This window comes from Nothobranchius furzeri, chromosome 8 (genome assembly GCF_043380555.1).
Source record: "Nothobranchius furzeri strain GRZ-AD chromosome 8, NfurGRZ-RIMD1, whole genome shotgun sequence".
In the NCBI taxonomy this organism is placed as follows: Eukaryota; Metazoa; Chordata; class Actinopteri; order Cyprinodontiformes; family Nothobranchiidae; genus Nothobranchius; species Nothobranchius furzeri.
In genome coordinates, this window is record NC_091748.1 from 2,533,287 (window position 1) to 2,551,235 (window position 17,949).

Genomic DNA, 17,949 nt, shown 5'->3' on the forward strand with positions numbered 1-17,949 from the left:
GATCACTTACAACTCTATATATTCTACCTTCCTGTAAAGTTTCAGCCTGATTGGACCTTGTTTTCACACAAATGAACCCAGAATGATGTGAAATTGTGCTTCGTGCAACATAATTCTGGGTGCCATTTCAAAACCATAAGTGCTAATGACTCTATTCCTTTTTGTGGTGTAGGGGCTGTTGATTGGAGTACAATAAAACAAACCTGATCTCTCTAGGAAATTCTGAAGCCAAGTTATAAGCCCACAAAGGTGTAACTGGACTACTTCTTTAAAGTGACACCAGGCCCTGTGACCATTGGGACATGGTTTGACCCCCTAGAGGAATGTGCGATCGTCATGAAATGTTCAGATCACTTACAACTCAATAGTTTCTACCTTATTGTAACGTTTCAGCCTGATTGGACCTTGTTTTCACACAAATGGACCCAGAAGGATGTGAAATTGTGCTTCGTGCAACATAATTCTGGGTGCCATTTACAAACCATAAGTGCTAATGACTCCATTCCTTTTTGTGGTTGTAGGGACTGTTGATTGGAGTACAATAAAACAAACCTGACCTCTCTAGGATATTCAGAAGCCAAGTTATAAACCAACAAATGTGTAACTGGACTACTTCTTTAAATTGACACCAGATCCGGTGACCTTTGGGACATGGATTGACCCCCTTAGGAAAGTGCTATCATCATGAAATGTTCAGATCACTTACAACTCAATAGATTCTACCTTCCTGTAACGTTTCTGCCTGATTGGACCTTGTTTTCACACAAATGAACCCAGAATGATGTGAAATTGTGCTTCGTGCAACATAATTCTGGGTGCCATTTAAAAACCATAAGTGCTAATGACTCCATTCCTTTTTGTGGTTGTAGGGGCTGTTGATTGGAGTACTCTAAAACAAACCTGACCTCTCTAGGATATTCAGAAGCCAAGTTATAAGCCCACAAAGGTGTAACTGGACTACTTCTTTAAAGTGACACCAGGCCCGGTGACCTTTGGGACATGGTTTGACCCCCTATAGGAATGTGTAATCATCATGAAACGTTCATATCACTTACAACTCAATAGATTCTACCTTCTTGTAACATTTCAGCCTGATTGGACCTTGTTTTCACACAAATGGACCCAGAATGATGTGAAATTGTGCTTCGTGCAACATAATTCTGGGTGCCATTTACAAACCATAAGTGCTAATGACTCCATTCCTTTTTGTGGTTGTAGGGGCTGTTGATTGGAGTACACTAAAACAACCCTGATCTCTCTAGGACATTCAGAAGCCAAGTTATAAGCCCACAAATGTGTAACTGGACTACTTCTTTAAATTGACACCAGATCCGGTGACCTTTGGGACATGGTTTGACCCCCTTAGGAAAGTGCTATCATCATGAAACGTTCAGATCACTTACAACTCAATAGATTCTACCTTCCTGTAACGTTTCTGCCTGATTGGACCTTGTTTTCACACAAATGAACCCAGAATGATGTGAAATTGTGCTTCGTGCAACATAATTCTGGGTGCCATTTACAAACCATAAGTGCTAATGACTCCATTCCTTTTTGTGGTTGTAGGGGCTGTTAATTGGAGTACACTAAAACAAACCTGATCTCTCTAGGACATTCAGAAGCCAAGTTATAAGCCCACAAATGTGTAACTGGACTACTTCTTTAAAGTGACACCAGGCCCGGTGACCTTTGGGACATGGTTTTACCCCCTATAGGAATGTGCGATCATCATGAAACGTTCAGATCACTTACAGCTCAGGAGATTCTACCTTCCTGTAACGTTTCAGCCTGATTGGACCTTGTTTTCACACAAATGGACCCAGAATGATGTGAAATTTTGCTTCGTGCAACATAATTCTGGGTGCCATTTAAAAACCATAAGTGCTAATGACTCCATTCCTTTTTGTGGTTGTAGGGGCTGTTGATTGGAGTACATTAAAACAAACCTGACCTCTCTAGGATATTCAGAAGCCAAGTTATAAGCCCACAAAGGTGTAACTTGACTACTTCTTTAAAGTGACACCAGGCCCGGTGACCTTTGGGACATGGTTTGACCCCCTATAGGAATGTGCGATCATCATGAAACGTTCAGATCACTTACAACTCTATAGATTCTACCTTCCTGTAAAGTTTCAGCCTGATTGGACCTTGTTTTCACACAAATGAACCCAGAATGATGTGAAATTGTGCTTCGTGCAACATAATTCTGGGTGCCATTTCAAAACCATAAGTGCTAATGACTCTATTCCTTTTTGTGGTGTAGGGGCTGTTGATTGGAGTACAATAAAACAAACCTGATCTCTCTAGGAAATTCTGAAGCCAAGTTATAAGCCCACAAAGGTGTAACTGGACTACTTCTTTAAAGTGACACCAGGCCCTGTGACCTTTGGGACATGGTTTGACCCCCTAGAGGAATGTGCGATCGTCATGAAATGTTCAGATCACTTACAACTCAATAGTTTCTACCTTATTGTAACGTTTCAGCCTGATTGGACCTTGTTTTCACACAAATGGACCCAGAAGGATGTGAAATTGTGCTTCGTGCAACATAATTCTGGGTGCCATTTACAAACCATAAGTGCTAATGACTCCATTCCTTTTTGTGGTTGTAGGGACTGTTGATTGGAGTACATTAAAACAAACCTGACCTCTCTAGGATATTCAGAAGCCAAGTTATAAACCCACAAATGTGTAACTGGACTACTTCTTTAAATTGACACCAGATCCGGTGACCTTTGGGACATGGATTGACCCCCTTAGGAAAGTGCTATCATCATGAAATGTTCAGATCACTTACAACTCAATAGATTCTACCTTCCTGTAACGTTTCTGCCTGATTGGACCTTGTTTTCACACAAATGAACCCAGAATGATGTGAAATTGTGCTTCGTGCAACATAATTCTGGGTGCCATTTCAAAACCATAAGTGCTAATGACTCTATTCCTTTTTGTGGTGTAGGGGCTGTTGATTGGAGTACAATAAAACAAACCTGATCTCTCTAGGAAATTCTGAAGCCAAGTTATAAGCCCACAAAGGTGTAACTGGACTACTTCTTTAAAGTGACACCAGGCCCTGTGACCATTGGGACATGGTTTGACCCCCTAGAGGAATGTGCGATCGTCATGAAATGTTCAGATCACTTACAACTCAATAGTTTCTACCTTATTGTAACGTTTCAGCCTGATTGGACCTTGTTTTCACACAAATGGACCCAGAAGGATGTGAAATTGTGCTTCGTGCAACATAATTCTGGGTGCCATTTACAAACCATAAGTGCTAATGACTCCATTCCTTTTTGTGGTTGTAGGGACTGTTGATTGGAGTACATTAAAACAAACCTGACCTCTCTAGGATATTCAGAAGCCAAGTTATAAACCCACAAATGTGTAACTGGACTACTTCTTTAAATTGACACCAGATCCGGTGACCTTTGGGACATGGATTTACCCCCTTAGGAAAGTGCTATCATCATGAAATGTTCAGATCACTTACAACTCAATAGATTCTACCTTCCTGTAACGTTTCTGCCTGATTGGACCTTGTTTTCACACAAATGAACCCAGAATGATGTGAAATTGTGCTTCGTGCAACATAATTCTGGGTGCCATTTAAAAACCATAAGTGCTAATGACTCCATTCCTTTTTGTGGTTGTAGGTGCTGTTGATTGGAGTACTCTAAAACAAACCTGACCTCTCTAGGATATTCAGAAGCCAAGTTATAAGCCCACAAAGGTGTAACTGGACTACTTCTTTAAAGTGACACCAGGCCCGGTGACCTTTGGGACATGGTTTGACCCCCTATAGGAATGTGTAATCATCATGAAACGTTCATATCACTTACAACTCAATAGATTCTACCTTCTTGTAACATTTCAGCCTGATTGGACCTTGTTTTCACACAAATGGACCCAGAATGATGTGAAATTGTGCTTCGTGCAACATAATTCTGGGTGCCATTTACAAACCATAAGTGCTAATGACTCCATTCCTTTTTGTGCTTGTAGGGGCTGTTGATTGGAGTACACTAAAACAACCCTGATCTCTCTAGGACATTCAGAAGCCAAGTTATAAGCCCACAAATGTGTAACTGGACTACTTCTTTAAATTGACACCAGATCCGGTGACATTTGGGACATGGTTTGACCCCCTTAGGAAAGTGCTATCATCATGAAACGTTCAGATCACTTACAACTCAATAGATTCTACCTTCCTGTAATGTTTCTGCCTGATTGGACCTTGTTTTCACACAAATGAACCCAGAATTATGTGAAATTGTGCTTCGTGCAACATAATTCTGGGTGCCATTTAAAAACCATAAGTGCTAATGACTCCATTCCTTTTTGGAGTAATGGGGGCTGATGATTGGAGTACTCTAAAACAAACCTGACCTCTCTAGGATATTCAGAAGCCAAGTTATAAGCCCACAAATGTGTAACTGGACTACTTCTTTAAATTGACACCAGGCCCGGTGACCTTTGGGACATGGTTTGACCCCCTATAGGAATGTGTGATTATCATGAAACGTTCAGATCACTTACAGCTCAGGAGATTCTACCTTCCTGTAACGTTTCAGCCTGATTGGACCTTGTTTTCACACAAATGGACCCAGAATGATGTGAAATTTTGCTTCGTGCAACATAATTCTGGGTGCCATTTAAAAACCATAAGTGCTAATGACTCCATTCCTTTTTGTGGTTGTAGGGGCTGTTGATTGGAGTACATTAAAACAAACCTGACCTCTCTAGGATATTCAGAAGCCAAGTTATAAGCCCACAAAGGTGTAACTTGACTACTTCTTTAAAGTGACACCAGGCCCGGTGACCTTTGGGACATGGTTTGACCCCCTATAGGAATGTGCGATCATCATGAAACGTTCAGATCACTTACAACTCTATATATTCTACCTTCCTGTAAAGTTTCAGCCTGATTGGACCTTGTTTTCACACAAATGAACCCAGAATGATGTGAAATTGTGCTTCGTGCAACATAATTCTGGGTGCCATTTCAAAACCATAAGTGCTAATGACTCTATTCCTTTTTGTGGTGTAGGGGCTGTTGATTGGAGTACAATAAAACAAACCTGATCTCTCTAGGAAATTCTGAAGCCAAGTTATAAGCCCACAAAGGTGTAACTGGACTACTTCTTTAAAGTGACACCAGGCCCTGTGACCATTGGGACATGGTTTGACCCCCTAGAGGAATGTGCGATCGTCATGAAATGTTCAGATCACTTACAACTCAATAGTTTCTACCTTATTGTAACGTTTCAGCCTGATTGGACCTTGTTTTCACACAAATGGACCCAGAAGGATGTGAAATTGTGCTTCGTGCAACATAATTCTGGGTGCCATTTACAAACCATAAGTGCTAATGACTCCATTCCTTTTTGTGGTTGTAGGGACTGTTGATTGGAGTACAATAAAACAAACCTGACCTCTCTAGGATATTCAGAAGCCAAGTTATAAACCAACAAATGTGTAACTGGACTACTTCTTTAAATTGACACCAGATCCGGTGACCTTTGGGACATGGATTGACCCCCTTAGGAAAGTGCTATCATCATGAAATGTTCAGATCACTTACAACTCAATAGATTCTACCTTCCTGTAACGTTTCTGCCTGATTGGACCTTGTTTTCACACAAATGAACCCAGAATGATGTGAAATTGTGCTTCGTGCAACATAATTCTGGGTGCCATTTAAAAACCATAAGTGCTAATGACTCCATTCCTTTTTGTGGTTGTAGGGGCTGTTGATTGGAGTACTCTAAAACAAACCTGACCTCTCTAGGATATTCAGAAGCCAAGTTATAAGCCCACAAAGGTGTAACTGGACTACTTCTTTAAAGTGACACCAGGCCCGGTGACCTTTGGGACATGGTTTGACCCCCTATAGGAATGTGTAATCATCATGAAACGTTCATATCACTTACAACTCAATAGATTCTACCTTCTTGTAACATTTCAGCCTGATTGGACCTTGTTTTCACACAAATGGACCCAGAATGATGTGAAATTGTGCTTCGTGCAACATAATTCTGGGTGCCATTTACAAACCATAAGTGCTAATGACTCCATTCCTTTTTGTGGTTGTAGGGGCTGTTGATTGGAGTACACTAAAACAACCCTGATCTCTCTAGGACATTCAGAAGCCAAGTTATAAGCCCACAAATGTGTAACTGGACTACTTCTTTAAATTGACACCAGATCCGGTGACCTTTGGGACATGGTTTGACCCCCTTAGGAAAGTGCTATCATCATGAAACGTTCAGATCACTTACAACTCAATAGATTCTACCTTCCTGTAACGTTTCTGCCTGATTGGACCTTGTTTTCACACAAATGAACCCAGAATGATGTGAAATTGTGCTTCGTGCAACATAATTCTGGGTGCCATTTACAAACCATAAGTGCTAATGACTCCATTCCTTTTTGTGGTTGTAGGGGCTGTTAATTGGAGTACACTAAAACAAACCTGATCTCTCTAGGACATTCAGAAGCCAAGTTATAAGCCCACAAATGTGTAACTGGACTACTTCTTTAAAGTGACACCAGGCCCGGTGACCTTTGGGACATGGTTTTACCCCCTATAGGAATGTGCGATCATCATGAAACGTTCAGATCACTTACAGCTCAGGAGATTCTACCTTCCTGTAACGTTTCAGCCTGATTGGACCTTGTTTTCACACAAATGGACCCAGAATGATGTGAAATTTTGCTTCGTGCAACATAATTCTGGGTGCCATTTAAAAACCATAAGTGCTAATGACTCCATTCCTTTTTGTGGTTGTAGGGGCTGTTGATTGGAGTACATTAAAACAAACCTGACCTCTCTAGGATATTCAGAAGCCAAGTTATAAGCCCACAAAGGTGTAACTTGACTACTTCTTTAAAGTGACACCAGGCCCGGTGACCTTTGGGACATGGTTTGACCCCCTATAGGAATGTGCGATCATCATGAAACGTTCAGATCACTTACAACTCTATAGATTCTACCTTCCTGTAAAGTTTCAGCCTGATTGGACCTTGTTTTCACACAAATGAACCCAGAATGATGTGAAATTGTGCTTCGTGCAACATAATTCTGGGTGCCATTTCAAAACCATAAGTGCTAATGACTCTATTCCTTTTTGTGGTGTAGGGGCTGTTGATTGGAGTACAATAAAACAAACCTGATCTCTCTAGGAAATTCTGAAGCCAAGTTATAAGCCCACAAAGGTGTAACTGGACTACTTCTTTAAAGTGACACCAGGCCCTGTGACCTTTGGGACATGGTTTGACCCCCTAGAGGAATGTGCGATCGTCATGAAATGTTCAGATCACTTACAACTCAATAGTTTCTACCTTATTGTAACGTTTCAGCCTGATTGGACCTTGTTTTCACACAAATGGACCCAGAAGGATGTGAAATTGTGCTTCGTGCAACATAATTCTGGGTGCCATTTACAAACCATAAGTGCTAATGACTCCATTCCTTTTTGTGGTTGTAGGGACTGTTGATTGGAGTACATTAAAACAAACCTGACCTCTCTAGGATATTCAGAAGCCAAGTTATAAACCCACAAATGTGTAACTGGACTACTTCTTTAAATTGACACCAGATCCGGTGACCTTTGGGACATGGATTGACCCCCTTAGGAAAGTGCTATCATCATGAAATGTTCAGATCACTTACAACTCAATAGATTCTACCTTCCTGTAACGTTTCTGCCTGATTGGACCTTGTTTTCACACAAATGAACCCAGAATGATGTGAAATTGTGCTTCGTGCAACATAATTCTGGGTGCCATTTCAAAACCATAAGTGCTAATGACTCTATTCCTTTTTGTGGTTGTAGGGGCTGTTGATTGGAGTACAATAAAACAAACCTGATCTCTCTAGGAAATTCTGAAGCCAAGTTATAAGCCCACAAAGGTGTAACTGGACTACTTCTTTAAAGTGACACCAGGCCCTGTGACCATTGGGACATGGTTTGACCCCCTAGAGGAATGTGCGATCGTCATGAAATGTTCAGATCACTTACAACTCAATAGTTTCTACCTTATTGTAACGTTTCAGCCTGATTGGACCTTGTTTTCACACAAATGGACCCAGAAGGATGTGAAATTGTGCTTCGTGCAACATAATTCTGGGTGCCATTTACAAACCATAAGTGCTAATGACTCCATTCCTTTTTGTGGTTGTAGGGACTGTTGATTGGAGTACATTAAAACAAACCTGACCTCTCTAGGATATTCAGAAGCCAAGTTATAAACCCACAAATGTGTAACTGGACTACTTCTTTAAATTGACACCAGATCCGGTGACCTTTGGGACATGGATTGACCCCCTTAGGAAAGTGCTATCATCATGAAATGTTCAGATCACTTACAACTCAATAGATTCTACCTTCCTGTAACGTTTCTGCCTGATTGGACCTTGTTTTCACACAAATGAACCAAGAATGATGTGAAATTGTGCTTCGTGCAACATAATTCTGGGTGCCATTTAAAAACCATAAGTGCTAATGACTCCATTCCTTTTTGTGGTTGTAGGGGCTGTTGATTGGAGTACTCTAAAACAAACCTGACCTCTCTAGGATATTCAGAAGCCAAGTTATAAGCCCACAAAGGTGTAACTGGACTACTTCTTTAAAGTGACACCAGGCCCGGTGACCTTTGGGACATGGTTTGACCCCCTATAGGAATGTGTAATCATCATGAAACGTTCATATCACTTACAACTCAATAGATTCTACCTTCTTGTAACATTTCAGCCTGATTGGACCTTGTTTTCACACAAATGGACCCAGAATGATGTGAAATTGTGCTTCGTGCAACATAATTCTGGGTGCCATTTACAAACCATAAGTGCTAATGACTCCATTCCTTTTTGTGGTTGTAGGGGCTGTTGATTGGAGTACACTAAAACAACCCTGATCTCTCTAGGACATTCAGAAGCCAAGTTATAAGCCCACAAATGTGTAACTGGACTACTTCTTTAAATTGACACCAGATCCGGTGACCTTTGGGACATGGTTTGACCCCCTTAGGAAAGTGCTATCATCATGAAACGTTCAGATCACTTACAACTCAATAGATTCTACCTTCCTGTAACGTTTCTGCCTGATTGGACCTTGTTTTCACACAAATGAACCCAGAATGATGTGAAATTGTGCTTCGTGCAACATAATTCTGGGTGCCATTTACAAACCATAAGTGCTAATGACTCCATTCCTTTTTGTGGTTGTAGGGGCTGTTAATTGGAGTACACTAAAACAAACCTGATCTCTCTAGGACATTCAGAAGCCAAGTTATAAGCCCACAAATGTGTAACTGGACTACTTCTTTAAAGTGACACCAGGCCCGGTGACCTTTGGGACATGGTTTTACCCCCTATAGGAATGTGCGATCATCATGAAACGTTCAGATCACTTACAGCTCAGGAGATTCTACCTTCCTGTAACGTTTCAGCCTGATTGGACCTTGTTTTCACACAAATGGACCCAGAATGATGTGAAATTTTGCTTCGTGCAACATAATTCTGGGTGCCATTTAAAAACCATAAGTGCTAATGACTCCATTCCTTTTTGTGGTTGTAGGGGCTGTTGATTGGAGTACATTAAAACAAACCTGACCTCTCTAGGATATTCAGAAGCCAAGTTATAAGCCCACAAAGGTGTAACTTGACTACTTCTTTAAAGTGACACCAGGCCCGGTGACCTTTGGGACATGGTTTGACCCCCTATAGGAATGTGCGATCATCATGAAACGTTCAGATCACTTACAACTCTATAGATTCTACCTTCCTGTAAAGTTTCAGCCTGATTGGACCTTGTTTTCACACAAATGAACCCAGAATGATGTGAAATTGTGCTTCGTGCAACATAATTCTGGGTGCCATTTCAAAACCATAAGTGCTAATGACTCTATTCCTTTTTGTGGTGTAGGGGCTGTTGATTGGAGTACAATAAAACAAACCTGATCTCTCTAGGAAATTCTGAAGCCAAGTTATAAGCCCACAAAGGTGTAACTGGACTACTTCTTTAAAGTGACACCAGGCCCTGTGACCTTTGGGACATGGTTTGACCCCCTAGAGGAATGTGCGATCGTCATGAAATGTTCAGATCACTTACAACTCAATAGTTTCTACCTTATTGTAACGTTTCAGCCTGATTGGACCTTGTTTTCACACAAATGGACCCAGAAGGATGTGAAATTGTGCTTCGTGCAACATAATTCTGGGTGCCATTTACAAACCATAAGTGCTAATGACTCCATTCCTTTTTGTGGTTGTAGGGACTGTTGATTGGAGTACATTAAAACAAACCTGACCTCTCTAGGATATTCAGAAGCCAAGTTATAAACCCACAAATGTGTAACTGGACTACTTCTTTAAATTGACACCAGATCCGGTGACCTTTGGGACATGGTTTGACCCCCTATAGGAATGTGCGATCATCATGAAACGTTCAGATCACTTACAACTCTATAGATTCTACCTTCCTGTAAAGTTTCAGCCTGATTGGACCTTGTTTTCACACAAATGAACCCAGAATGATGTGAAATTGTGCTTCGTGCAACATAATTCTGGGTGCCATTTCAAAACCATAAGTGCTAATGACTCTATTCCTTTTTGTGGTGTAGGGGCTGTTGATTGGAGTACAATAAAACAAACCTGATCTCTCTAGGAAATTCTGAAGCCAAGTTATAAGCCCACAAAGGTGTAACTGGACTACTTCTTTAAAGTGACACCAGGCCCTGTGACCTTTGGGACATGGTTTGACCCCCTAGAGGAATGTGCGATCGTCATGAAATGTTCAGATCACTTACAACTCAATAGTTTCTACCTTATTGTAACGTTTCAGCCTGATTGGACCTTGTTTTCACACAAATGGACCCAGAAGGATGTGAAATTGTGCTTCGTGCAACATAATTCTGGGTGCCATTTACAAACCATAAGTGCTAATGACTCCATTCCTTTTTGTGGTTGTAGGGACTGTTGATTGGAGTACATTAAAACAAACCTGACCTCTCTAGGATATTCAGAAGCCAAGTTATAAACCCACAAATGTGTAACTGGACTACTTCTTTAAATTGACACCAGATCCGGTGACCTTTGGGACATGGATTGACCCCCTTAGGAAAGTGCTATCATCATGAAATGTTCAGATCACTTACAACTCAATAGATTCTACCTTCCTGTAACGTTTCTGCCTGATTGGACCTTGTTTTCACACAAATGAACCCAGAATAATGTGAAATTGTGCTTCGTGCAACATAATTCTGGGTGCCATTTAAAAACCATAAGTGCTAATGACTCCATTCCTTTTTGTGGTTGTAGGGGCTGTTGATTGGAGTACTCTAAAACAAACCTGACCTCTCTAGGATATTCATAAGCCAAGTTATAAGCCCACAAAGGTGTAACTGGACTACTTCTTTAAAGTGACACCAGGCCCGGTGACCTTTGGGACATGGTTTGACCCCCTATAGGAATGTGTAATCATCATGAAACGTTCATATCACTTACAACTCAATAGATTCTACCTTCTTGTAACATTTCAGCCTGATTGGACCTTGTTTTCACACAAATGGACCCAGAATGATGTGAAATTGTGCTTCGTGCAACATAATTCTGGGTGCCATTTACAAACCATAAGTGCTAATGACTCCATTCCTTTTTGTGGTTGTAGGGGCTGTTGATTGGAGTACACTAAAACAACCCTGATCTCTCTAGGACATTCAGAAGCCAAGTTATAAGCCCACAAATGTGTAACTGGACTACTTCTTTAAATTGACACCAGATCCGGTGACCTTTGGGACATGGTTTGACCCCCTTAGGAAAGTGCTATCATCATGAAACGTTCAGATCACTTACAACTCAATAGATTCTACCTTCCTGTAACGTTTCTGCCTGATTGGACCTTGTTTTCACACAAATGAACCCAGAATGATGTGAAATTGTGCTTCGTGCAACATAATTCTGGGTGCCATTTAAAAACCATAAGTGCTAATGACTCCATTCCTTTTTGGGGTAATGGGGGCTGATGATTGGAGTACTCTAAAACAAACCTGACCTCTCTAGGATATTCAGAAGCCAAGTTATAAGCCCACAAATGTGTAACTGGACTACTTCTTTAAAGTGACACCAGGCCCGGTGACCTTTGGGACATGGTTTGACCCCCTATAGGAATGTGTGATTATCATGAAACGTTCAGATCACTTACAGCTCAGGAGATTCTACCTTCCTGTAACGTTTCAGCCTGATTGGACCTTGTTTTCACACAAATGAACCCAGAATGATGTGAAATTGTGCTTCGTGCAACATAATTCTGGGTGCCATTTAAAAACCATAAATGCTAATGACTCCATTCCTTTTTGGGGTAATGGGGGCTGATGATTGGAGTACTCTAAAACAAACCTGACCTCTCTAGGATATTCAGAAGCCAAGTTATAAGCCCACAAATGTGTAACTGGACTACTTCTTTAAAGTGACACCAGGCCCGGTGACCTTTGGGACATGGTTTGACCCCCTATAGGAATGTGTGATTATCATGAAACGTTCAGATCACTTACAACTCAATAGATTCTACCTTCTTGTAACGTTTCAGCCTGATTGGACCTTGTTTTGACACAAATGGACCCAGAATGATGTGAAATTGTGCTTCATGCAACATAATTCTGGGTGCCATTTACAAACCATAAGTGCTAATGACTCCATTCCTTTTTGTGGTTGTAGGGGCTGTTGATTGGAGTACACTAAAACAAACCTGATCTCTCTAGGACATTCAGAAGCCAGGTTATAAGCCCACAAATGTGTAACTGGACTACTTCTTTAAAGTGACACCAGATCCGGTGACCTTTGGGACATGGTTTGACCCCCTTAGGAATGTGCGATCATCATGAAACGTTCAGATGACTTACAACTCAATAGATTCTACCTTCCTGTAGCGTTTCAGCCTGATTGGACCTTGTTTTCACACAAATGGACCCAGAATGATGTGAAATTGTGCTTCGTGCAACATAATTCTGGGTGTCATTTAAAAACCATAAGAGCTAATGACTCCATTCCTTTTTGGGACAATAGGGGCTGTTGATTGGAGTACCCTAAAACAAACCTGACCTCTCTGAGACATTCAGAAGCCAAGTTGTAAGCCCCCAAAGGTGTGTTTGGAACCAAGCCTTTAAGGAACAAGTGATTCGGTGACCTTTATGACCTGATTTGACACCCTTAGGAATGTGCTATCAACATGAAACACAGGAATCATTTACAACTCAATAGATTCTACTTTTCTGTGACGTTTCAGCCTGATTGAAGCTTTTTTATGAGAAATGGACCCAGAATGATGTGAAATTGTGCTTCGTGCAACATAATTCTGGGTGCCATTTAAAAACCATAAGTGCTAATGACTCAATTCCTTTTTGTGGTAATGGGGGCTGTTAATTGGAGTACACTAAAACAAACCTTACCTCTCTAGGATATTCAGAAGCCAAGTTATAAGCCCACAAAGGTGTAACTGGACCACTTTAAAGTGACACCAGGCCCGGTGACCTTTGGGACATGGTTTGACCCCCTATAGGAATGTGCGATCATCATGAAACGTTCAGATCACTTACAACTCAATAGATTCTACCTTCTTGTAACGTTTAAGCCTGATTGGACTTTGTTTTCACACAAATGGACCCAGAATGATGTGAAATTGTGCTTCGTGCAACATAATTCTGGGTGCCATTTACAAACCATAAGTGCTAATGACTCCATTCCTTTTTGTGGTTGTAGGGGCTATTGATTGGAGTACACTAAAACAAACCTGATCTCTCTAGGACATTCAGAAGCCAAGTTATAAGCCCACAAATGTGTAACTGGACTACTTCTTTAAATTGACGCCAGATCCGGTGACGTTTTGGACATGGTTTGACCCCCTTAGGAAAGTGCTATCATCATGACACGTTCAGATCACTTACAACTCAATAGATTCTACCTTCCTGTAACGTTTCAGCCTGATTGGACCTTGTTTTCACACAAATGAACCCAGAATGATGTGAAATTGTGCTTCGTGCAACATAATTCTGGGTGCCATTTAAAAACCATAAGTGCTAATGACTCCATTCCTTTTTGTGGTAATGGGGGCTGTTAATTGGAGTACTCTAAAACAAACCTGACCTCTCTAGGATCTTCAGAAGCCAAGTTATAAGCCCACAAAGGTGTAACTGGACTACTTCTTTAAAGTGACACCAGGCCCGGTGACCTTTGGGACATGGTTTGACCCCCTATAGGAATGTGTAATCATCATGAAACGTTCATATCACTTACAACTCAATAGATTCTACCTTCTTGTAACGTTTCAGCCTGATTGGACCTTGTTTTCACACAAATGGACCCAGAATGATGTGAAATTGTGCTTCGTGCAACATAATTCTGGGTGCCATTTACAAACCATAAGTGCTAATGACTCCATTTCTTTTTGAGGTTGTAGGGGCTGATGATTGGAGTACTCTAAAACAAACCTGACCTCTCTAGGATATTCAGAAGCCAAGTTATAAGCCCACAAATGTGTAACTGGACTACTTCTTTAAAGTGACACCAGGCCCGGTGACCTTTGGGACATGGTTTGACCCCCTATAGGAATGTGTGATTATCATGAAACGTTCAGATCACTTACAACTCAATAGATTCTACCTTCTTGTAACGTTTCAGCCTGATTGGACCTTGTTTTGACACAAATGGACCCAGAATGATGTGAAATTGTGCTTCGTGCAACATAATTCTGGGTGCCATTTACAAACCATAAGTGCTAATGACTCCATTCCTTTTTGTGGTTGTAGGGGCTGTTAATTGGAGTACACTAAAATAACCCTGATCTCTCTAGGACATTCAGAAGCCAAGTTATAAGCCCACAAATGTGTAACTGGACTACTTATTTAAATTGACACCAGATCCGGTGACGTTTGGGACATGGTTTGACCCCCTTAGGAAAGTGCGATCATCATGAAACGTTCAGATCACTTACAACTCAATAGATTCTACCTTCCTGTAGCGTTTCAGCCTGATTAGACCTTGTTTTCACACAAATGGACCCAGAATGATGTGAAATTGTGCTTCGAGCAACATAATTCTGGGTGCCATTTACAAACCATAAGTGCTTATGACTCCATTCCTTTTTGTGGTTGTAGGGGCTGTTGATTGGAGTACACTAAAACAAACCTGATCTCTCTAGGACATTCAGAAGCCAGGTTATAAGCCCACAAATGTGTAACTGGACTACTTCTTTAAAGTGACACCAGATCCGGTGACCTTTGGGACATGGTTTGACCCCCTTAGGAATGTGCGATCATCATGAAACGTTCAGATCACTTACAACTCAATAGATTCTACCTTCCTGTGGCGTTTCAGCCTGATTAGACCTTGATTTCACACAAATGGACCTAGAATGATGTGAAATTGTGCTTCGTGCAACATAATTCTGGGTGTCATTTAAAAACCATAAGAGCTAATGACTCCATTCCTTTTTGTGGTAATGGGGGCTGTTAATTGGAGTACTCTAAAACAAACCTGACCTCTCTAGGATCTTCAGAAGCCAAGTTATAAGCACACAAAGGTGTAACTGGACTACTTCTTTAAAGTGACACCAGGCCCGGTGACCTTTGGGACATGGTTTGACCCCCTATAGGAATGTGTAATCATCATGAAACGTTCATATCACTTACAACTCAATAGATTCTACCTTCTTGTAACGTTTCAGCCTGATTGGACCTTGTTTTCACACAAATGGACCCAGAATGATGTGAAATTGTGCTTCGTGCAACATAATTCTGGGTGCCATTTACAAACCATAAGTGCTAATGACTCCATTTCTTTTTGAGGTTGTAGGGGCTGATGATTGGAGTACTCTAAAACAAACCTGACCTCTCTAGGATATTCAGAAGCCAAGTTATAAGCCCACAAATGTGTAACTGGACTACTTCTTTAAAGTGACACCAGGCCCGGTGACCTTTGGGACATGGTTTGACCCCCTATAGGAATGTGTGATTATCATGAAACGTTCAGATCACTTACAACTCAATAGATTCTACCTTCTTGTAACGTTTCAGCCTGATTGGACCTTGTTTTGACACAAATGGACCCAGAATGATGTGAAATTGTGCTTCGTGCAACATAATTCTGGGTGCCATTTACAAACCATAAGTGCTAATGACTCCATTCCTTTTTGTGGTTGTAGGGGCTGTTAATTGGAGTACACTAAAATAACCCTGATCTCTCTAGGACATTCAGAAGCCAAGTTATAAGCCCACAAATGTGTAACTGGACTACTTATTTAAATTGACACCAGATCCGGTGACGTTTGGGACATGGTTTGACCCCCTTAGGAAAGTGCGATCATCATGAAACGTTCAGATCACTTACAACTCAATAGATTCTACCTTCCTGTAGCGTTTCAGCCTGATTAGACCTTGTTTTCACACAAATGGACCCAGAATGATGTGAAATTGTGCTTCGAGCAACATAATTCTGGGTGCCATTTACAAACCATAAGTGCTAATGACTCCTTCCTTTTTGTGGTTGTAGGGGCTGTTGATTGGAGTACACTAAAACAAACCTGATCTCTCTAGGACATTCAGAAGCCAGGTTATAAGCCCACAAATGTGTAACTGGACTACTTCTTTAAAGTGACACCAGATCCGGTGACCTTTGGGACATGGTTTGACCCCCTTAGGAATGTGCGATCATCATGAAACGTTCAGATCACTTACAACTCAATAGATTCTACCTTCCTGTGGCGTTTCAGCCTGATTAGACCTTGTTTTCACACAAATGGACCCAGAATGATGTGAAATTGTGCTTCGTGCAACATAATTCTGGGTGTCATTTAAAAACCATAAGAGCTAATGACTCCATTCCTTTTTGGGGCAATAGGGGCTGTTGATTGGAGTACACTAAAACAAACCTGACCTCTCTGAAACATTAGGAAGCCAAGTTGTAAGCCCCCAAAGGTGTGTTTGGACCCCGCCTTTAAGGAACAAGTGATTCGGTGACCTTTATGACCTGATTTGACACCCTTAGGAATGTGCTATCATCATGAAACACAGGAATCATTTACAACTCAATAGATTCTACTTTTCTGTGACGTTTCAGCCTGATTGAAGCTTTTTTATGAGAAATGGACCCAGAATGATGTGAAATTGTGCTTCGTGCAACATAATTCTGGGTGCCATTTAAAAACCATAAGTGCTAATGACTCAATTCCTTTTTGTGGTAATGGGGGCTGTTAATTGGAGTACTCTAAAACAAACCTTTCCTCTCTAGGATATTCAGAAGCCAAGTTATAAGCCCACAAAGGTGTAACTGGACCACTTTAAAGTGACACCAGATCCGGTGACCTATGGGACATGGTTTGACCCCCTATAAGAATGTGCGATCATCATGAAACGTTCAGATCACTTACAACTCAATAGATTCTACCTTCTTGTAACGTTTAAGCCTGATTTGACTTTGTTTTCACACAAATGGACCCAGAATGATGTGAAATTGTGCTTCGTGCAACATAATTCTGGGTGCCATTTACAAACCATAAGTGCTATTGACTCCATTCCTTTTTGTGGTTGTAGGGGCTGTTGATTGGAGTACACTAAAACAAACCTGACCTCTCTAGGACATTCAGAAGCCAAGTTATAAGCCCACAAAGGTGTAACTGGACTACTTCTTTAAGGTGACACCAGGCCCGGTGACCTTTGGGACATGGTTTTACCCCCTATAGGAATGTGCGATCATCATGAATCGTTCAGATCACTTACAACTCAATTGATTCTACCTTCTTGTAACGTTTCAGCCTGATTGGACCTTGTTTTCACACAAATGGACCCAGAATGATGTGAAATTGTGCTTCGTGCAACATAATTCTGGGTGCCATTAACAAACCATAAGTGCTAATGACTCCATTCCTTTGTGTGGTTGTAGGTGCTGTTTATTGG